Raw genomic sequence first — 15,553 nt, 5'->3', positions numbered from 1 at the left:
TACTTCCAGGGATGGCAACTCCATTACTTTCCTGGGTAGCACATTTCTATGCCTGACAACCCTTACAGTGAAAAAAATTTTCCCAAATATCCAATCTAAACTTCTCCTGGTGCAACTTTATGCCATCCTGTCCTATCACTTGTTACCTGGCAGAAGAGGCTGACCCCCTGCCCTTTCAGGCAGCTGCAGAGTGATGGGTCCCCCCTGAGCCTCCTTTTCTCCAGGCTAAACACCCCCAGCTCCCTCAGCTGCTCCTCACAGCACTTGTGCTCCAGAGCCTTCCCCAGCTCCGTGTCCCTTCTCTGGACACGCTCCAGCCCCTCAATGTCTTTCTTGCAGTGAGGGGCCCAGAACTGAGCACAGGATTGGAGCTGTGGCCTCAGCAGTGCCCAGTGCAGGGGGACGGTCACTGCCCTGCTCCTGCTGCCACAGCACTGCTGCTCCAGGCCAGGATGCCATCGGCCTTCTTGGACACCTGGGCACACACGGGATTGTATTCAAGCAAGCCAACCACAGCAGCAAAGAATGCTGCTTAAGCATGTGAGTAGGGGGTAAGGGATGGAGATACACACAACAGCAAAGACACAAAGCTTGTTCATGCATTAGAAATCACAGAAACACCTGAGAACAGTCAGTCACACATGAATCAGCACTTCTCTCCCAAAATAGGATGAATAGTCCCAATGACGTGCATTTAGACCAATACATACAGCACGGACAACAGGAGGAGCTGGAATCCACTATGCAGATGGAAAACTATTATATAAAAATCTATATCATTGAAGTCCTAACTGAAGAGGCCATAACATGCAACTGCATTCCAGAAGTCTCACACTTCCTCCTTCTACCAAAAATTTCTCATGTATCCAACAAACTTGCAAATCTTGGTCCAAAATGACAAATGTAAGTAGTAGCATCTAAATTGATTAAATCATTCATACATCAAGTTGACATCTACTGCCAGCCATATCTGCCAGCAGCCCATTGGGCAAGCTATAAAGTTTCATCTGAACTGGTATAAGCAACCTAGTTAGCTACACAGAGCTTTCAACATCTAAGATTACATCAAAACAAAATTGAAACAAAAATGAAACTAAATTAAAAAGAACTTGAAAAGAAAACACTTTCAGTGGACACACAACTCCACTACAACATATGGGTCTTTTAAGGCCCCCATGAGGCAAATATAACTTCATACTTCTCAGATAGGACATGAGTAGTCTTCTGAACTCTTGGGAACTTCAAATTTCAATCCCTTTCCACAAATCGGTTGAGTTCATCGCTACTTGTGATGGATAAAATACATGGTTCTCCACGAACAGTGAATTTTCCATTAGTAACACTTCTTGATATAAGTTCTTAACAGAACTCCCCTTTTGTTGGCGAGTGTATCAATTGAATGCAAACTCAAACAACTGACAGAACTTCAGCAATTCTGATTCTGCACTTAGTCTTCAAAACCAAAATGAAAACTTCTCAAACAACAGAAGACCATTCGTGATGCTGCAGGACCAAAAAAACCAAACTATCTCAGCAAAAATCTGAAAGACACTGCACCAGCTATGTACCACATCTCTCTGTATAACTGAACCAGCTCTATAAAAGACAAGGAAACTTGCTTTTACTCTGACATTTTTGCTGATGCAAATAGCATGTTATTACAGAGTAAGCAACAGCAGAATGCAAGTAGACTGCAATCATATATATTTGAGGTCAAAGAGGATTAATAACAACAATATAAAGCAAATTTAGTAGATAATAAAGTGAATTTACTGCTCTAATTAAGACAGTCTTCTATTAAAACAAGTTACTTAGTTTAACCACATAATAATGTGGTCGATGAGTTTGGTTCCTAGAGATGACCTTGCAGCACTAAGCACCAAATACATTCCCTCCCAGAACAGCATGGTCCTATCACATGCCATAAGAAGGCTGTAGCACCATCATCACAGCTGGAGGAGGACAATGTGCCACCTACCAGGATGCTTTTGTAAAAGATGCTTACTGAGTCTTAGTAAGGTTTACTGAATCTTAGCTCTATGGCTGTTCTTGGCAGCATTCTCATATTTTCATAAGCAGCCACACAAAGCTGCAATAATTTTTGTCAAACCAGCTCCAGCACACAACAGTCCTTCTCCTTCCAAAGCATTATTTGCCTTGATTGCTCCTAGAAGTAACTTTTTTTTACATGAAGGATCACCAGAAAAAAACAGAACAGCTGTTAGACTGGAATGCATAATGAATCAGAAGTAAAATTAGATTGTAGCCTTGCATCCAAGATATGGTAAGAGTTAAAAAATTACTATTGAAATTTTTAAAATTGGGGTTTAAAAGGGTTGGAACACACCACTTTATTAATGATAACATGTCATGCAAACCCTTGCAAGAAGTCTTTGATGTGGTTTGGAATTTTAGGTGCTCAGAATAAATCCAGATCTGATGTCCTCAGCCTAAGCAGCGAGGTTTTGCAGCGAACCACTCATTCTTTGTACACGTAAGCCAACAAAAAGTGACAAAGAAAGTTGCAAGCTTTGCGAATCTAGAAAATCTACCTCGTAAAACAACAAGGGACAGAAATAAAGGGGGAAAATACCATCAAGATACGAGTGGTGGGGAAGACTGCAAGAGCCGAATCCGTGCTGTACTCCAGCGAGGAACCCAGAAGGCAAGACAGCGCTTTTTGTTTTGTTCTCGGGCTGCTGCTCCCAGCGGAGCCGCCGCGCTGCCCGCCGGCGCCTCTGGCGGCACAGCCCCAGCACCGCGCCCGGGCCGCCGCCGCAGCTCCCGAGCCCGGCCCCGGGCGCCCGCAGCCTCCCTCGCTCCTCCACGCACTGCCTGGCCCTTTCCGAACCCCCCACGCAGCCAAAAAACAGCCCCAATATTAACAAGAGCAGAAACTAGAGTCAAGTTAGATCCCAGCCCTATCCACAGGGATTGGCAATCAGCCTCTCCTCAGCCAATCTAGCACCCAACAAAGATCAAAATCTGCTCTCAAAATCCCACACAGACAAAACACCAAAAATGCTGGCTATTGAGAACCTGTGGGTTTCCCCAGTGTCCTCCAGCTTTTTGGGAAAGAGGCAAAGCGAATGGTTCAGAACCCCAGCCAAGGAACCCAACAAAACCACCTTCTCCATCGCAAACTGCTGGGTGATTTTAAACCTCCCATGCCTCTTCTTAGCTTCGAGATGATACGCGGGGCACGTGATACGAGCAATAGCGGGGGGGGGGAAATTCAAGATGGCTGAAGGTGTCTTGTCACGGATTTTAATACACGCTCCAGAACTCTAGAGGGCACCCGAAATATGCCCTCCTCCTCCCTCCTGAGCCGGGTAACGTGAGCAGCAGCAGCAGCCCGTCGTCTGCCTGCCGGAGCTGGTATTGCAGGAGCGATGTCTGCAGCAGCAGTGCCCACCCCGAGGAGGAGCCGCCTCACAGCCATTACTGGGGTTTCGCCCCAGGGCAGCAGCTGCCGGATCCAGGAATTTCCTCACCCAGCCCGGCAGGGACCTCATTCCACCCCTGGCCCCGGTAAATACGGGGCGAGGGGAAAGATTCAAGCACACTGTAAGCAGGTCTAGCAAAGGCAGAAAGAGATACACAAATAGCACTCACAATGGAGCTCCCTCTCCTTGTTGGTCGCTGCCAAGGCTGCACCAAACTGGGCTGGAGCCTAAGGGAAAGACACGGGGTTAACACGGGGCACTGAGGATCAGGCAGCGCCCCCAAGGAGCGTTTCCATGGCCTAGCCAGGGCATGTACTGCCTGCATCACTCATCACTTCCCTTTAATCCCAATCTTTCAAATAAATAAATAAATAAATAAATAAATAAATAAATAAACAAATAAATTCACCCCTCCCCCCGCCCCGGGGGTGGTGGGGTACTCCTCACGGCACACCTACGCCGCTTGTCCCCGCTGAGGGAAGGAAGGACAAGCCCCGGGCGCCGCCGCACCGGGGGCTTCTACCGGGCGCCGCCGCACCGGGGGCTTCTACCGCGAGTGTGGGGGACAGAGGAAGCGGTGGCACCCACGGCGGGGAGCAGCAAATGTTACCTGCGAACTTGCCCTATCAGCCCTGAACCAGCGCCCGGGGGGCCGCGGGGCCCGCAGCGGCAGCGCCTCGGCAGCGGGCGAGCGCCCGCGCCTCCCGCCCGCTCGCGCGGCAGTTGCCCCTGGTCTCGGGTTTGCCCCCCTGCAGTCGGCCAGCAGCACTACCGCCTCCTGGCCGCCATTAGAGGGACCCAGCCGAACAATACGGGAGGGGAGCAGAGGCAGAAGCCGCGGAGCGCCGGGCAAGGGAGGGGAGAGGACGAGAGGGAGGCACCCTCGGGGGGGGCGGCGAGGGCGGCGGGTGGGGGAGGCACCGGGGCAGAACAACAGCCGAGGGCCCGGCGGAGAAGGGAGGGAGAGAGTTAAAATAGGAGGCGCTAGAGCAGACCCGGCCCTTCCCCCAAATGCCCCTGCCCCCCCTTCGGGGCTGCCCCGGGCGCCCCCCATCTACCCTCACTGCCCCCCTCCGTGGCGTGATGGCTGTGCGCGGGACTGCCCCCGGTGCTGCCCGCACCCCCGCCGCCAGAGGTGGCGGCGCGGCAGCGGCACCGCGGGGTACTTCGGCCGGGTAGCTGGAAGGCACGGCGGCTGCTCTCCCATCCCCGCCCTGGGGGCAGCTGAGCGCCGCCAGCCCCCCGCCAGCCCGCCCCGGTGAGGCGCAGCGCCCCGCACCCCCGCCTTACCCGGCTCCCCACCGTCTGCGGGCACGGACCCCCCCCGCCGGGGACGCACGCACTCTGCGCTACTCCTCCGGCGCCTCAACTCTAACTCGGTCCAGTCCCGGGCGAAGCGCAGCTGCTGGCGAAGGGGAGGAGGAACCGGGCCAAGGGAGCTCGGGGAGATCCGCCTCCCTGCCTCGGCATTGGCTTTCCCAGAGGGCGGGCTCTGGCGCTGGGCTAGCCGAGTGGGTGCACCGCCCATCCATCAGAGCCGCCCGCAGCCGGTTGACCCTATAAACTGCCAATCTTCCTCCTGGCCATGCTTGGGGTTCTTCCCACTTTGAACCATCAGGTTTGAGGAACCCGGATCGCTGCCCACCGACCGGCTCGTTACCCGTGCCCGAGGGTTGCGCTGGCGCTCCCCGCGCCGCTCTTTGACAGCGGCAACTTGCAGAAGTTGTCGGTGCCGCCGAGCCGGCCGCGCTCCGCCGGCGCGGGCAGGGTGCGCTGGCCGTCCCGGCCGTGCGCTCGGTCCCTGCGGCCGCCACCGCTCCCACCGTGGGGCGCGGGTGCTCCCGCTCCGTCCCCTCCGCCGAGCCATAGGGGCTGGCAGTGCTTTCCGAGGGGTTCCACTCCACTCCTTCCCTCCCCTCACCAAGGCTTTAAACCTGGGGCCATTCCCATGATGGACAGAGTATGGGTAATGGAAGCGTTGCCAGAGGGAAAAGGGAGAGTTCACGTCTCCTAGGGAGGGCGTCTGGCCCGTGTCCCCGCAGCCTGCCCCGCCGAGCAGCGCCTCCTCAGCCGAGGACGCTTTACTGCCCCCGCCCGCCGCGGGGGAGGGCGCCATAACAGCAGCCGACATGGCTCCTGGAGGAGGAGAAGGTGGTGGTGGTGGTGTTGGTGGTGGCAGTGGTTGGTGGCGTCCTCCATTTTGTCGGAAGCCGCTGCGGGGAGCTTGGTACCAATTCGAACCAACGTGAGGCGCAGCGGGGCGTCCATTCGAACAGCCTCCGTCCGGCTTCCCCGCGGGAAAAGGAGTCGGGTACCCCCGGCAGTGCCGCGGGGTGGCGAGGAGTGCTCCGGCCAGGCACCGGTAGCCAACTCTCCGCCCGCCCTTCGCCAAAATGGAGGATGCGCGCTTCCCTTGCGCGGCTCCTTCCCCGCGCTGCCCATGGCACCAGCGCCCGCTCCTTCGAGGACCAGGGCAGCGCCGCCGCCCGTGCGGCGCGCTGCTCCCGCTCTGCCCCATCCACCCATCCTCCTCTGTCCAGAAGAGGGAGAGAGAGAGCGCAATACCCGCCCTGCCTCCCTAGTCGGGATCAATCCTTGTCAAACACGCGGAGCACTGTCCCCGGGGAGACAGAGCCTCCTGTGTGCGCAAGGCGCTGGGTTTCGGCGGCCGGCGCCATTTCCAGTCGTTAGCTGGAGCCTGTCGCGGGATCAGCCTGAGGGACTGCCTTCCTCACGGGCGGCGCAGGAGGTTTTGGAGGGATGTCTCCTCTCTCCACCACCTTTGATGTGTTGTTTGGCTAATAATTTTCATCTGTAGGAGAGACGAGAAATTTTCTATCGTGCATTGTCACAATAATACATCTAGTTTCTTCCTAATGATGGCGCCCGGAGACACAGGCTCCAGTCAACAACTCAAGCCAAAGCTTATCCGGCACTATTACTGTATGTTGTTGAGTGGAATTAATATGGGTTTGGTTTTGTTGGGTTTTGAGGCTTTTTTTTCAAGACATAGTGCTCATCAGATGAAGCTTGGAAGGGCTGCTTGGTGTGGAGGGACAGACTTCCCTCAGGGCTGGCAGCAGCTTGCTCATGCCCACAAAAAAAATGTGAGCTGATGGCAAAACAGCTCTAATACAAGCACTGCCAAGGAGGAAAGTGCCATGAGATGTATCATCACCCATTTTGAAGGTCTCAAACTTGCCCTATAAATTAATATATATTTTATCTGCAATATCACACTATCAAACTAATTATGTAACCAGAAAGCTGTTGAAAATTCAACATTGAATCCGATTCACTCCATCAAGTCAACTGGCTCTTGAGCATCTTCATCACTAGCCTGGAACGTCTTCTAGGTTGGTAAAACTCAAAGCCATTTTAAGTTGTCCTCCATATTACATATTTGCCAACGTTCCTAGTCATATGTCTCAGGAAGGTGTCTTTTGTTCTACAACACTGCTTATCCATAAGCATTTAAGTTTCCATGGAGTTCAGAAGGAAATTCAAGAGGACTTAAGTGATGGAAGAAAACAAATGTTTTTCTAATTAAGAACACATTAAGATAAACCTATCACTCTTAGTCATTAAAAAAGTAGCTGGAGAATACTTTTCATCTTACCACTGCCCTAGCAAGAGACATTACCTAATGGTGTTATCTAGGACTATTATGTAGCAATAGAACATATTCATTAATGTTTTAGATTATACAGCTCAAACAAAATTTATTGGTTTTGTTTGCACTTTTGGAACTTTATAAAATGTGCTTTATATATAAAAGTTTATAATTCCAGAGAACTGTTGTCTCCCTATATACATGAAACCTTAATTTTAAATTTGTATGTTGAAATTTTGCCAAAAATAATGATATATTTTTTCAACTGACATCAGGAAAAAGGACAAAAAGTTCAGGTAAATTCCTATTCCTCTATAGGACCATGTATAATTCAGATTACTTTTAAGAATAATTCATATAGAGTCATTATTTTTATGGTTTGAAAGAGCATTGGCTCAAATGCTAGGCAGCAAAATCCCTTCATGAGCACTAGAGAACTGAAGCATATGTATTTATAGGCTCCATACCACTGCTTTCATGGACAGACCTGATATCAGTAACCTTACTAGAAAATGTATTGACTGGGAGTAGATAAATTCAACAAAGCTGAGCCAACAGTTTGTTCTTCAGCTTATAAGAAGAGTGTCATCCTTCTTTCTGTCATGGAGGAATATTTTCTCAAAAATCAGTCAACTGTATTTGAACTGAGAAGGAGTATTTTGAAAAGTTTGTGTTTCAGAAGAAATCTTTAAAGCCCTTACCAAGCCAACCTTCAAGTGATGCATATTGTATTGTAAGAACAGGATGAAGATAGTTAAAAGCTACCTCCTGCTGTCAACATTATTTATCTATGATAAAAAAAGATGGCATTTGTTCCAGGCTTAGAACAAATTTTTCTTTTTTCCTCTACCATTTTTTCCAGTATTTCTCTTTCTTTTCTGTCCTTAATCTCACTTCTTTATCTACTTATCCTGAGTCCCTCTTGGCCATCACAAAGAAGAAAGATGTGAACAAACTATAGGCTGATGGAACATCTGTTCTCATAGTCATGACATAATGGAATTCTCGTCTAGGTCTACTAGTGTTTGCCCAACACAACTTCAAGAAATAGTAGTGGATGGACAATAAATTAAAAACACCAAATCAAACAAACCAAAAGAAAGCAGAATCTTAAAACACTTATGATCAGTAACAACTTCATCATTTTGGTTTTATTATCTAATGCTTCCTCTGTCGGTGTTCTGGTTCTTGAGTTTCATCAGACATAGCAGCTATTCTTTGTAGACTAAAGCTGTTAACAAAAAGATACTTAGGAAAAAGCTCTTCATTATGAGGGTGGTGAGGCTCTGAAACAGGTTGCTGAGGGAAGCTGCAGCTGCCCCATCTCTAGACCATGTTCAAGACCAGGTTCAATGGGGCTTTGAGCAACCTGGTCTAGTGGAAGCTGTCCCTGCCTGTACTACAGGGGTTGGAACCAGATGGTCTTCAAGGTCCCCTTCCAACCCAAATCAGTCTATGATTCCATGATATCATATCTGTGTGTTTGTACTCTACATAACAGAACATAGAATTTTTTTAAATTACAAAAAAAAAAAATGCTTTGCACAGAACATTACCTGTGGTGTTCATTATGGTTGTTGAACTATATATACATTTTGTAATATTTATAAATAAATCACTATGTATCTATAAGTAGATTTGCATTCAACTGTTTAATTTGCAGTTTATTTAACCAAAAGTGATCTTTATAAAGGTTAAATAAGGAGACAATATAACCTATCCTATAAGATTATCATTCATTGCATAATATAATATGCCTTCAAATGACCCTTATGCCATATCCCATTTTAAGTTTTGGAACAGTGAATAAGAAATTATGTTCATATCTGGACAGCTTCCCCATAGAAGACAATACCACACTGAAAGAAATAAGAATGTAAAACTTATCAGTTGCTCTTTTTAATTAATTTTAAGAGAGTTTACAATAATCCATGTAATCTTTACTTGCAAAGTAATTTTTATTATATTTTAAACATTTGAGGGTTTTAGTTGTATAAATCTCTTGTCTTAATAGAGAAATGGTATTACAAAACAGAAGGTAGGATCTTAAAACTGGAAAAGATTTCCTAGGTCACTGAGTGTCCACTATCTTGCTATTAGAGGAAACTGTGTCATATAATCCCTTGCAAAAACTTCTCAAGCCCCTTCTTAATGGTAGCCTGATATGTTTACCCCCTACTTCTGTTGCAAATCTGTTCCAGAACTTCATTGTTTTGGTGCTTATAAACCTACTTCTAATTTTCAGACTAAATTTATTAAATAATCCATTTGTTTTTGTGCCAATATTCATCCTTTGGCTTAAATAGCTCTTCTTCCTCCCTGATGTTTAGCCCTGATATATTTATAGTCAGCCATCCTATTCCCTCTGAGCCTTTCTTTTGCTAGACTAAATAGAGATTTTTTAGTCTCTTCTTGCTCAACAGATCTTCAGTCACTGGTCAGTCAGGCTTTATTGCTTCTCATCCCAGTCTGACCTCATCTGTCTGAATGTGAGTTCAAATTCCCATAATAAAATTTTAGGCTAAATTACTACATTGTACAGTGATCAATATTTCCATATCTCCATGAAATATTACAGTCTTCGGTGTGTAGTTGCCTTTTTGCATAAGTACATTAGATAACCACCATCTATTCTACTGCTACTTATGTTCTTTTCTACCACTCAGTTACTGGGAAAGTTCTCCATTAACAGCAAAGTTTTTGTTAGTCTCCAAGTGCATGACCTTGCATTTTGTATTACAGCAGTTTGTTTTGTTTCCATTAGTTCAATCATCAAGTTCATTCATTGTTTTTCCATATGACATCCCACTGCAGCTCTGTTGATGATGCTGCCTAGTTTTGTGAAACCAGCCACTGCAGTAAACTAATTTTCTCTTATTTGCCAAACAATAAGATCAATCCCAAGAATAACTCCCAATGAAATCTACTAGAAGACATTATTCATTTTGATACTCTCCTGTTTGATACTACGTGCTGCCATTTCCTTCATTCTGCTCTGGAAAGTATCACCTTATCTCTGTGATTCTCAAGGTGTAGTAAAACTCTTCTGCTACTCAGTCCCTCTTTCCCAAAAAACTAACTGTATTTAATAATCCTTGTAATGAACTGTCTTAGCACCTGCACCTTTAAGAAAGGGCAAATAATTATAATTTTGAACTTCTGAGCTCCTCCATTCAGTTGAGTTGATTCAATAGGTCATAGTTTACCAAAATTTGCCTTATGAAATCAAGGGGTTTACATACAGACATGCTTTTGTCTTTCAATAGAATTTACACAACATCAACTTCTAGGATAATTTTCTACAACCAATTTTTCTATACTGTCCTGTCCTCAAACTGTAAGTCCAAGTCTAAAATAGCATGATTTCATGTTGGTTTAGTGACATTTTGCTGAGAAAAGCTGTCAGCTATGACATTCAGCTATTTTTGGGGCCCTGCCACCATTAATGACATTTGTTCTCCAGCCTACTAAATCAATTAAGGGAAAAAAAAAAAGGTGAATATCTTTTTGCCTCCTTAGTGAGTTGAAGAGACTTACGTGTCAGCCAGGAACCAAAGCCCCCACAAAGACAGCACAGAAGAGTGTGCAGCCTGAAGAAGGAGAGAATGACTCCATTTCAGCAGGAGGGAGTTGTTGCATGAACCTAGCTTCTCATCTTACCATAACCTATCTTTGGAGCAGCATCAGTGTACGTATTCCTATATACAAGGAAAATTCCATATTCTTTCTTTATCCTATTTCTAGATTTTCACTTGTGGATCTCGAAAACTATTTGATCACAAGTATTAATCAAGTACTGGATTTGGTAGGTTAAACCTTTTCTAGTTTCCTAAACAAGATCTTTCTATTTATGAGGTTGAAGATCTCTTCCTGTGGGGTGTGTCAGAACAGTGCAGAACAAAAGAGCTTCTCTGTACCTTCACCTTTGTTTCTTTCCATTAAATGATATTCCTTTTTTTTTAATCCTGATATTTCTCATACTGAAGGACTTTAGTAAGATCAGGCTCCATGGTTTCACCACAGCCAAGATGCTGCATGATAAAGCTGCTGCCAAAAGTAGCTGTCCTGTCCTCTTCTCAGTGACTAGCTATAAATTCATGTCACATTTCTATGGTGACATGAGCATTCTTGCAGCTAAAAATTGGCCAATCTTCAGTTGGACCAACACGTTGATCTTTCTTCATGTGCAATCAGATGAGTGATAGTGCCTGATAAGGGGGTGCAGTGGGAAGCACAGGAGAATAATGTGTATCCTGTTTTTGAAACAGCACTACCAGCCTGCAGAAATTGAAGTGGTGCTACATGTATATAAAGGAATGAGTAGTTTTTGGCTGATGATGTGGCTTCTGCTTTATCTCGGTAAGATCCACAATGTCATTTTTAATTGGTTATTAGCACTGTCTGAGAGAAAAAAACCAAACTTGAAAAACATAAATTTGTCAAGTGAATTTTCTTTCATAATGCTTAAATTTGGTCAGTTTTTAAAACATTCTTTAATATATTTCTTGTACTAAATTTAATTTAAAAATTAAATTATTAAAAGTCGTAGTAAGATTCTCTTACTGCAAATCACTGTGATGATAGTTTGGCAATATTTTGACATGTGTTTCATAGACAAAACTGGAAAAAACCATAATTTTTTGGTGAACTTTTTCATTTTCAAAGCAAAGCCATTTTTCTACGGTTTCATTTAGTGTTTGAGCCTGTTCCAGAAATGAACAAAGTCGCCTTTTTATTCAACTTGTCCTTTCCTGTTGGATGTAGACTGCGCCATAGTCAACAGGACCATCAGGATGGATTAATGCACTGCTCTTTTATATTCTAAAAGGCCATTTGGAAAAATTAGGGCAAAACTCAGTCAGGGCATTTACTAGAGCACCTTCCCACAATGGCTTTGTTAAACTGTAGGGTGGATAGGTGAACATTCTAAATAGCAGAGTCCCTTCTCAGAATATGTCCTGCACAGAGCCTTACAAAAGGGAAGCCTCCAGCCCTACTTCCCACAAAGAGAAGATTTTGTGATGACACTCTCATAAGACTCTTGCCTGACCCAACCATTTCTTCCTTTAGAAAGACTACAGTCTTGGACTTTGACTTAGGGCCTGAAAACCAATATTCTTGCTCTGTTATCATGGTGCAGCCTCTTCTTCACATAAACAATATTTGTCTTTGTTTGTATTAACAGTGCTTTATCCTCAATTTCCGACCCCTCACTAGTGCACCGTCACCCCTAGAGCTGAATCTGTTGTGGTCCTTTTTTTGTTGTGATCTTTCAAAGGTCCATAATTTCCTTTTAGCTTTCTAGTGTTTCTTAAGGTTACTTCCCTTCAATCTCTTGCTCTTACTCTAAAACCATAATTTCTTTTACAAACTTTTCTTAATTTAGTTATAAACCATCCTTGCTCATCATAAGTAAGTGTGTTATACATGAAAAAATAACAAAAGCAATAAAAACTTTGCAAAGCCTATTGCCTACAGGTCAGGAAGTGCAACATTCCCTAAGTCCCCATGCAATTTCAGATCTAAAAGGCCAGCTGTGAAAATCACAATGAATTTGTGACATGTCTTTAAAGAATTGCCTTCCCTACTCTCTGCTCTCTGGAGCTGCACTCTCCTATCCATGTGTCCCACTGCCTATGTTCAGCTCAACAGGCAGCTCCTTGTCTCACTTTGTCAGCTTATGGCAATTCAGACTCAAAAATCCCCATCCTGTGATCCCACCTTCAAGCTCCATTGCTATAAATTCAGATTAGATAGTAAAAAGTTCTTCATTGAGAAGGTGGTCAAGCACTGGAACAAGCTCTCCAAGGAAGTGCTAATGGCCCCAAGCCTGTAGGTGTTCAAGAAGAGTTCGAACAATACTCTCACACATATGATTTAACTTTTAAGTTGTCCTGTGTGCAGTCAGGAGTTGACTTTTATGACCCTCATGGGGTCCAATTCAGGATATTCTATGATTCCGTAGTTCCTTTGACATCTATCACTAGCATATCCCAGCTTCACAAACATTAATGCATCTATCCCCATTTTATACACAGAGACATAGCATTAATGTCAAAAAAATGTGTTATTTGGCTGCCTGTTTTGGATGGTTTGTCAAGGATATAGCATTTTTTTCTACACTTTATTTGGCAATCACATCTGACATCAACTTTGCAGTTGAGAAGTCTTCACATCTTGGGGCTGGGTGCCCAGAAAATGGAAAATAATTTCTCATCATCTGTCCCAAAACTGGATTAAATGAGATTCAGCCTCACACAGGATCCATTGAAACAAGACAAGGAGATAATCCAGTTGCTCAGGAGATATTATTCTGTCCAAAAAAATTCTTTTTCTTCATGAAACCAGGTGCCTCAGTCACTTTACTGTATGGCTTTTGTACTAGAAAAGGTAAATACAAAGAGTCATGCAATCAGCAGGCTACTTCATGTTGTCTTCTTACTCTGAATGCTGGATACCTTGTGTACTGAAATAAGTAAGGAATGACCTTTGGTTCAAACAGAATGTGATCTCACAGATAAGAGACTCTATCTTCCAGGAGTTTGAATTAAGTTTTCACAAGTGACCTGAATTTGAGTCCTCTCTATTTTTTCAATGTTTTAACATCTTTATTCTTAAAACTTCCCAAATTGCTTTTAGGAGTTAACTAATCCAGGAAAACAACCATCAGAAATTCTGTCTTGTTAAACCAAATTTATATCCTTGGGGCTCATCCAGAAAGTTTAAAACTATCAAGTTTATAGAACAAATTCTGGTGACATAAGCCAATAGCAAATGAAAGCGAGAGAAAAATATAATCTGTGAATTCTGTGTAGCTTGATCATTTGGGAGACAAAAGCTAAAATGTTAGGCTGTCTCTTTTCCAGCTAACTCCAGAATCCTGGATCCTGAGCTGTGTGCAAAAGAGCCATAAGAACCAAAAGAACCATCCCTTTTCTTTTGCACTACTATTTTCTTTTGTACTGCAGCCTATGTCTCAGTCTTCCATTTTCTCATGTCTTAACTTCCAGTTTGAAGATGCACATCCTGGCACATTTGAGGCTTATATCCTAATCCCCTATTTTGTTGAAACATTATTCCAGCTCTCATTCTTTCCTTAACTTAGTAATCATTCAGTCCCTTTGAGCATATCTTCTCACATTTATGTATTCCAGCACTGCTTCCCTGCTCTCAGTTCTTGGCATTGTAGCAAGCTGTTCAGGAATAATGACAGTTTGGACCTCAGACTGGAGGATATCAGTATGTATGTAATCAAGAATTTATCAATCACAAGCTAACTTGTGCAAACAGAGAATTTTCAAACTTCCAGGAACATAAAAACATAAAAGCAATCAAACCAAACATTTATTTAGCCCAAGATCCCATTTCTAACAGTGGCCAGTGGTGGATATCTAGAGAGCAGCAGAAGACAGCAGTACAGTGATACTTCCAAAATATTCTCTCAGCCTCCATCTTATCACTTTTGCAAATGTAGGTCAATATAGAATAGAATACAAATTAAGAGGGAGAGAGGTAGGAAACAATAGGTTGCATATATTGCCGTGGATCATAGTTGTTGAATACATTGGTTTCAAGGTTTCTTTTGGAACAAAAAGGACATTTTTGTGGATTTCTATGAGCTCTGCCCCATGGCTTTTAAAGATTTGAGATTTCAAGATGCCTAACCTTAACCATATTATCAAAACAACCTACTCAGCCCAAAGTCACTGTTCTGCTGGAGAACAGTTTATCCACTGAAGTAAGTGGCTTGTTTTTCTACTAAATTAGATACCAATTAATTTCTAGACAAGGAATTGCAGAATCATAGAATAGAATAATAGAATATCTTGAGTTAGAAGTGACCCACAAGTCACTGAGTCCAGCTCCTGGCCATTGTTGAAAATGGACTGGCTGGTTATGTCAAAATAGAGAGATGCTATGAGACAGTGGAGAATTGATGAGGTTGATTCAGCAAAACCACACGCTAGGCCATCTTGCACCTGGGCTTGAGCAAGGCTTAACAACTGAATGGTGCCTGGGCTGAAGCAGAGACCCCACAGCCCAATGCTGTCTCAGTGAAGGGCAGAAGAGCACCCACATCTCTGTGCCAGCCCTCAGCCTCACTGCCCCTTCACTGTGCACAACAAGCCTTGGTTTAGATCGGTTCCTCTGAGGAGAAACTCCCCAGAGTTTCTCTGAGGGAGACAATGATGGGAGTAAAGCCTTGGCAGGGGTCAGATGCCACCACCACTGCCTCAGCCGTGGGGAGGAGCACACTGAAGCACCACACGCTTGTGCTGTCTGTTTTTCAGCCACAAGATAGGTAGTTTAGTTCAATGAAGGTAACCAAAGACCCTCATTAAACCCTTGTTTATGTATTAGAAACCACACCAATATGAAAATAAGAAAACAGTGTCCCCCTACCCCACATCTATGATGGCAGCAACAGGCAGCCAATGATTTTTAACTGCAGTCATTCATCCATTTGTCCAAGAAGTATAAAATTAATACTTGA

At 44.5% G+C, this 15,553-nt stretch overlaps 1 protein-coding gene across 13 annotated transcripts in view; it reads right to left on the bottom strand.

The window, feature by feature from the left end:
* Positions 1 to 4,861, bottom strand: part of ZMYM2 (zinc finger MYM-type containing 2) — an 84,823-nt gene extending 79,962 nt beyond the window's left edge. For 9 of the 13 annotated variants that reach the window (XM_056492779.1, XM_056492852.1, XM_056492843.1 and 6 more), the window contains exons 1-2: positions 4,737 to 4,861; positions 3,616 to 3,673 (exon numbers count right to left, since the gene is read on the bottom strand). The gene's annotated coding sequence lies outside the window, so the exon portion shown is untranslated. Of the gene's footprint in view, positions 1 to 3,615; positions 3,674 to 4,736 lie in introns of those variants that run through there. The other 4 variants (XM_056492860.1, XM_056492869.1, XM_056492795.1 and 1 more) reach the window with 3 other exon arrangements.
* Positions 4,862 to 15,553: the final 10,692 nt, after the last annotated feature.

This window comes from Oenanthe melanoleuca, chromosome 1 (genome assembly GCF_029582105.1).
Source record: "Oenanthe melanoleuca isolate GR-GAL-2019-014 chromosome 1, OMel1.0, whole genome shotgun sequence".
Classification (NCBI taxonomy): domain Eukaryota; kingdom Metazoa; phylum Chordata; class Aves; order Passeriformes; family Muscicapidae; genus Oenanthe; species Oenanthe melanoleuca.
The sequence above is the reverse complement of the archived record's forward strand: the minus strand, read 5'-3'. Positions and strand labels throughout refer to the sequence as shown.